Raw genomic sequence first — 6,389 nt, 5'->3', positions numbered from 1 at the left:
CTATTTTTGGGCCCACGGCCGACACAAGTGACAGATGGAACGTTCAAGAGCCCTCTTTGGGTCTTAGAAGGATTTAGGTGGTCGGATGCTTTAGGGGGGCCGAGAATTGAAACGAACAGGGTGGACGCAACTGCTCAATCCTGATGCCTGAAAAACTTTCCTAAAGAGGTAAAAAAATTATCACTGGCCACAACATTAGGTACACCAATAGAATATCCGTTACATCCAAAACAAGACATATATGATCACTTTGACAGAGGCATTCATTCAAGAATCCAAAATCCACAAAGAGCAATATTGCAGCACATTCATGGTTTTTTTTTCGTGGGAGCTAACGAACGTTTTCCGTGGAAAAACGCTGATTGGCAAATATATCTCTGCTTATTAAATGTGTTTTTGCATCCCAAAAAAGTTTCTTTTTTTTTCCTAATGCACTTCAATTGCAGTCAATTATTGACTGATTTTAATTAATCGTGGGCCGGCCCGGTCCTTAGCAGTTCACTGACGTATAAAAATGACGGGGCAAATTTACAGAAAAGAAATAATAAAAAAATATACAAGTTTTTATGGTACAAAATTATTTATTTTTTTTAAATTGCGAATAGTCTCAAGAAAAAAATTATATTATGAGAACATTGAGTAAATTGTGATGTTACCCCCAAAATAAGAAAAAAAAAAAGTTATTAGCAACAATTTAAGTAAGTAAGTAAATACGTTTTTAATATATTTTTACGTTATTTACCTATTTATTTTGTGAGCGTCAACATGAAATCTTGCGAAATATCCCACAACTTATTGAGGGTTGTAGTTTCCACCTTTGTCTTGACTAAACTAAACGATTCAAACCCTTGTGACTCTTCCTCGTTTTCGCTTCTTATCCGATGGAACCCAGAAGTGTTTCTGTGCAGCCATGGCAGCCCTCGGCTCCCCACCTATCACTTGCCCAAGTCACACCTCGTCCTTTAGGCATCGGTATCTGCCAGGTGGAGACCAGCTAAATGAGGACATTATCGGATCAGCGTCGTCCGCCTCACATGAGCCTCGCCATCAGTCCTGTTCATATGACCTTTCTCCAGCTGCGGAGATAAATGAGCCACAAACACCTCCGCCACTGGAGGGAGGTGGTGACGGAGATTGTGTATTGTTCCCCAGAAAATGAATGACAGCAAGCACAGATTATATTGTGCTTGATGGGACCGTACGGTATTTGTGCAATACAAAGAGAATGATGCCATAGGGCTGCTACGTTCACATCTATTCAGACACAATTTAAACATTTATCTCATACACACACACACACACCCCCACACACCCTTTGTCCATCCATAGACTGAACTGAGTGCATTCACATACACACATGCCGTGAAAACAAATCCATCCATTCGCATATATGTCCATTGCCATAAGCACAGACTGTAGATGAAAACAAAATGTACCTATCATCTGTCAATCATCTACTTGTCCTTACATAAATGGAAACATTTGTCTATTCATTCTCATTAATTAAACATGTGTATAGTGGATTTGCACAGACTTGGTGTATACATCTCTTCACATACAGTAAACACCGTTGTATCTATTCACATACATAGAACCTCAAGTTTAATAAACATAGACACACTGAAAGTAAAGGTCGCTCATTTACGGTACATACGCAATACTGTCTAAGCTTGTATGTACACACATTCCTCAAGCATCAGTGCATCCGCACGCACAATGACAGGCTACGAACATCTGGCTGAGACAGAAAAACAGAACACTGGGTCCTCCAACCCCTGCAGCAACATACCTATCTATTTATTTATTTATTTATTTATTTTTCATTCATTACCCCCCAAAAATCCCCAAGCCTTTATGAAGTGTGGAATAAGCATCAATTTTTCCAGAAGGTTACAGAAAAAAAATATTAATTAAATTAATTAATTAATAATTGAATTTAATTAATTAATTTATTTTTGACTAATCACCCCCACAAATCCCAAGCCTTTATGAAGTGTGGTATTACCACCATTTTTTCCAGAAAGTTACAGAAAAAAAATATTTATTAAATGTAATTAATTAAATTATTTTTTTTTTTGGACTAATCACCCCCCAAAATCCCAAGCCTTTATGAAGTGTGGTATTACCACCAATTTTTCGCCAAAGGTTACAGAAAAAAATAATTTAATTCATTGATTTAATTTAATTTTTTTTAATAATCACCCCCAAAAATCCCAAGCCTTTATGAAGTGTGGTATTACCACCAATTTTTCCAGAAGGTTAGAGAAAAAAATTATTATGCTGCTGCCCTTTATAAGCAGACTCTTCCTGTCAAAATGCCTTCGTTGGGATGATGAATTTGACACCTATACTTGACTAAAATTAAAATACTTGGTAATAGTCCAGTGAATGTCACTCATGACACTGATGTGAAGAGTCAAGTTGTCGCCAAGTCACCAATGACATCTCAGATATTTCTGAGTACAGTGTTATCATTTAAAAATATTTCCGATCAGCAACTATTCATCATCTAAAAATCATTGCGAAGTCGTGAAGCCGACTAGTGGAAACTAAAACAGCACGCTTGCCACAAAAGCGTCATTTCAGTAGCCTAGAGCAAATGAGCCGTTTTGCTACTATGAACACATAAACACAGTAATTACAAAACAAGAGGTTCCTATAAGCCGCGACTGGTTTTAATATGCAATTGTTGTCTCCGAAAAACAGCCAATCTGTCATTGTCACGAGCTTACGCGAGCCATTAGTATGCACAATCAGGTGCACTTCATCGTCACACAATGGGAGCTCATTAACTTCAAGCGCTGGCATTATGCTGATGGTAATGGCGTTATTTGTCTGTTGGCAGGGGCCACAACAGCTGTAAAACATAAAACGCTGTCCCCTTCTACCATGTTATCATTTGTTTGGGCAGTGAGGCGCAATGTTATCCGTCGGACATCAATTTACAAAATAGCCCGACGCTCGCATGTTATCGAGACAGCGGCACGATGGTTTGATTAGAGACATAGCCTCCAGAAGATGACAGCTTAATGACAGGACATGCTAATTGGGCTTCGTGGGCGTGATCGGCCGCAGTCGGAACAAAGTCAACATATCCGATCCGAGGTGGGAGGGAAGTCATTTTCTTGATTTTTTTTCCCCCGCTGATAACAGCTGTTGGCAGTCACAGCCGGAGCTCATTTCCCACTAAGGTCGTGCTACTTCCACGTGCTTACGCATTTAACAGCGCTCCGAGATCAACCATATAAATGCGCGTGAGCGCACAGACGATATATTCGCAGCCACACTAGGCTGCAATGACTATCAGTTTAATGTCGGTAATATAATATCATTCAAGTCATTTTATTCAGAGGGCATTGGGAATACATTTCGTTCCAGAAGGTGAACAAAAGCGCGGCGAATGAGGACAAAGAGTGACAGATGCAAAAATTTCCCTAAGTATGAGATAGTCCACCTGAAAAAGTCAGAAGTAGAACATTCCGGTACACTTTAAAGTTAGTAAGCATGAGGAAAGACCAAACACACCCCAAACAAAGCAATCTGCTGCGACGAGGAATGCACAAATGTTTGAGAGATTGTAAAAAGGGGGGGGGGGAAACATTCTTAACATTTTTGCTGACTTTGATGGGAAGAGAGTAGAAATGCTCAAATTAGACCAAATTATTTGCATGTGCGTTCCCTGCTTTTATTAAAATGAGTAAAAATTCATTTTTGTCTCAAAAACAACATCCTTGGCCCAGGTAAAAGACATCTTGATTAAAAAAAATGTTCCTCCTCTTACTTGTGTTATTGGCAAGCAACAATTGATTATCTTTCAAGGAAGAGAAAAGCAAGACATCTGCGGCACTTTTTTACCAACCCTTCGGATGTCTTTTTTCACTTTGCAGCCCCTGAGCAGATTACTGTCTTTATAATTCAGCTTCCTTCGACGTCCAACGCAATGAAGCCGATACTTTGCAAACAAACTCGCCGACACGTGCCATTGATGTCAGCGCCGTGACGTACGGTGAACTTCCTGCGTCCCTGCAGGATCGATTGGGAATCCACAAGTGCTTCGTATCCAGCTGTCTACTCCGACGCTAATTGAAAGCCCAGATGGCAAGCGGGCTCATTACTTGACTCCGCAGTGCGGGCTAACATTTATACGATCTTTCATATTTGTGTGACTCAATAAGAGGAGGCGGGGTCCAGCGGGGGCGTCTTGGAATTTTCCATAAACGGTAACCCCGAAAACAGCAGGTGCAACCTCTCATTAGCACTGCTTGAGTTCGGAATTGCGAAAGCATCACAAAAAAAAAAAAAAAAAGAAATGAACATCATAGTGCTTACTGGATCTCTGTCTGCTGAATCATTCCACATTCCCAGAGTTCTTGCTTTGACACAGGTCAACAAACACTTGTGAGAAGGAATTTGAGAAATAAGTATGGCATTATTAAAAATATGTGTTGGATTTTTTTTTTCCAAGGTGGCTTGGATCCATTCATTTCATAGGGCAAATATTATTTGAGATATGAGTAGTTTTAGTCATGATTTTGGTTATGGACCCAATGAAACTTGTATATCAGGGCATCTTTTTGGACAAGAAACGAATATCCGGTCTGAATGTGTGGACAGTACATCAAAGGAACAGTGGCAACATGAAAGTAAACAAAAAAAAAACAAAAACATAAATAGTTAGCTTCGGCGAAGTTGCGATTTGCCATACACAACATCATCATGATACCGTCATCCGCTCGTGGGGGTCGCCTTGTAGTTCCTTATAAATCCACTTTATGAGCAAATCAGATTCTGCTTCATGTTAAGGACTGTGCACCTCTTGTACGCTAATTTAAAAAATAATCAGAAGGGTGGCTTTCATCGGCTGCAAAGCAAGTCCGATGTATTCACACCCACAACGGCGCAAACTGCCTGTTTCCAACCACGGCCAGCTTTTTGCTTCCGTGAAAAGACCAAAACTTGCCCCTTTTCGCAATTATTCTGCAAGACACGCCGTACTTGTGCTAGACACAAATAGACACAGAAGCTATTGCGTTTTACATACAGCGTCGTTCAATCTCAATATAAATCGTGCTTTGATGTTTGCTGAATCCCTCGCGGAAAGACACGAATGAGAATCACAGCAGAAAGGTGAGCAGCAACATGGATAAACAATGCAGGATGTCCTCAGCTACCTCGGTCATCTGGCGTGCCGGGTGTGTTGTTGTTCTTGCACAGCAACGCTAATAATGGCCTGAGGGGGAGCTTGGACTGGGAGTCACAGTAAGGAGATGAAGCCACTGGAGGAGTCACGAGCGAAGCGACTGCTCCTTCATGCTTCACTTACTTTCCATCTTGAAGTGCTATTAGGAGAGATGAAGACTGGCCCCTAGTTAGTTTTCAGTGTTACGCACTACACCGTCAAGCGTTACGAAGAGACATTAGCCTCACCACCAGGGCAGCCAATGGGAGATGCTGCAAATACAAGAAAATGCTTGATAAATCATATTCATGGTGAGGTTTTTTTTTTTCCACCCACACTCTTTTTATACACAAGGGATGGTCAATAGACAGGGCTGGGCAAATATTTGACTGCTTATAAGGTTTGAATCTAGCCTCCATTCACGTATCGCTTCACTTCTCGAGTCTCTGACCAGCCTCACCAACATGCACAAGCACATTTAAGATTTTTTTAACACAATAAAACAACAAATGAAGTCAAATTGTAAAAAAAATCGTCGCGACGGAATATTTGGCGCTGTCAGGAAAAAGAAAGTTGGAAAACAGTTTGATGCTGTATGTCCACAAATCAATACCAAATATTTCTTCATCTTTGCATTTTGTGTTCAACAATTATCTTCATAAATGGGAAAGTAAGTATCAACCAATCGATGACTTCACTTTGTACAACATTCCAATCAGAGCTCGATTGTTTAATTTCAAATTTAAATTACTGGCCTGTACGACGGCAAAATGAGACCAAAAAAAACCAATGTTGTTCTCAAATTGTATATCAAGAACAGGCAAAACTCAATAAATATAAAATAAAAAAATAAAAATAAAAAAACAAGAAAAATACATTTTCTATTATATACTGTAGGACTAGGACAATCCTTTTTAGAAGGCCGATTCTTACAATTTTCATAACCAAATCTTTTTTTTTTTAATTAATTTTAATCTATTGATGTAGCAAAAATGAATTTCCCATCAAGGCATTCATTTGATTCTTTTTCACTAAGTGTGATAATATTTTTCATTGTATCCCAAGCTTTAACACCGGGAGATTGTGTTATAACATAATGGTAATTATTCTTATATAAAGCCCATTGCTAATTCTCAGACAAGGAACAAACATCAGGGTGACCAGTGTGTTATGAATGTGAATTTGGAGGCAGGAAATGCGCGCACTACTT

Source organism: Idiotropiscis lumnitzeri, chromosome 14 (assembly GCF_059441095.1).
Source record: "Idiotropiscis lumnitzeri isolate Australia: NSW breed Sydney's pygmy pipehorse chromosome 14, RoL_Ilum_1.0, whole genome shotgun sequence".
In the NCBI taxonomy this organism is placed as follows: Eukaryota; Metazoa; Chordata; class Actinopteri; order Syngnathiformes; family Syngnathidae; genus Idiotropiscis; species Idiotropiscis lumnitzeri.
Note: the sequence above shows the minus strand (reverse complement) of the source record.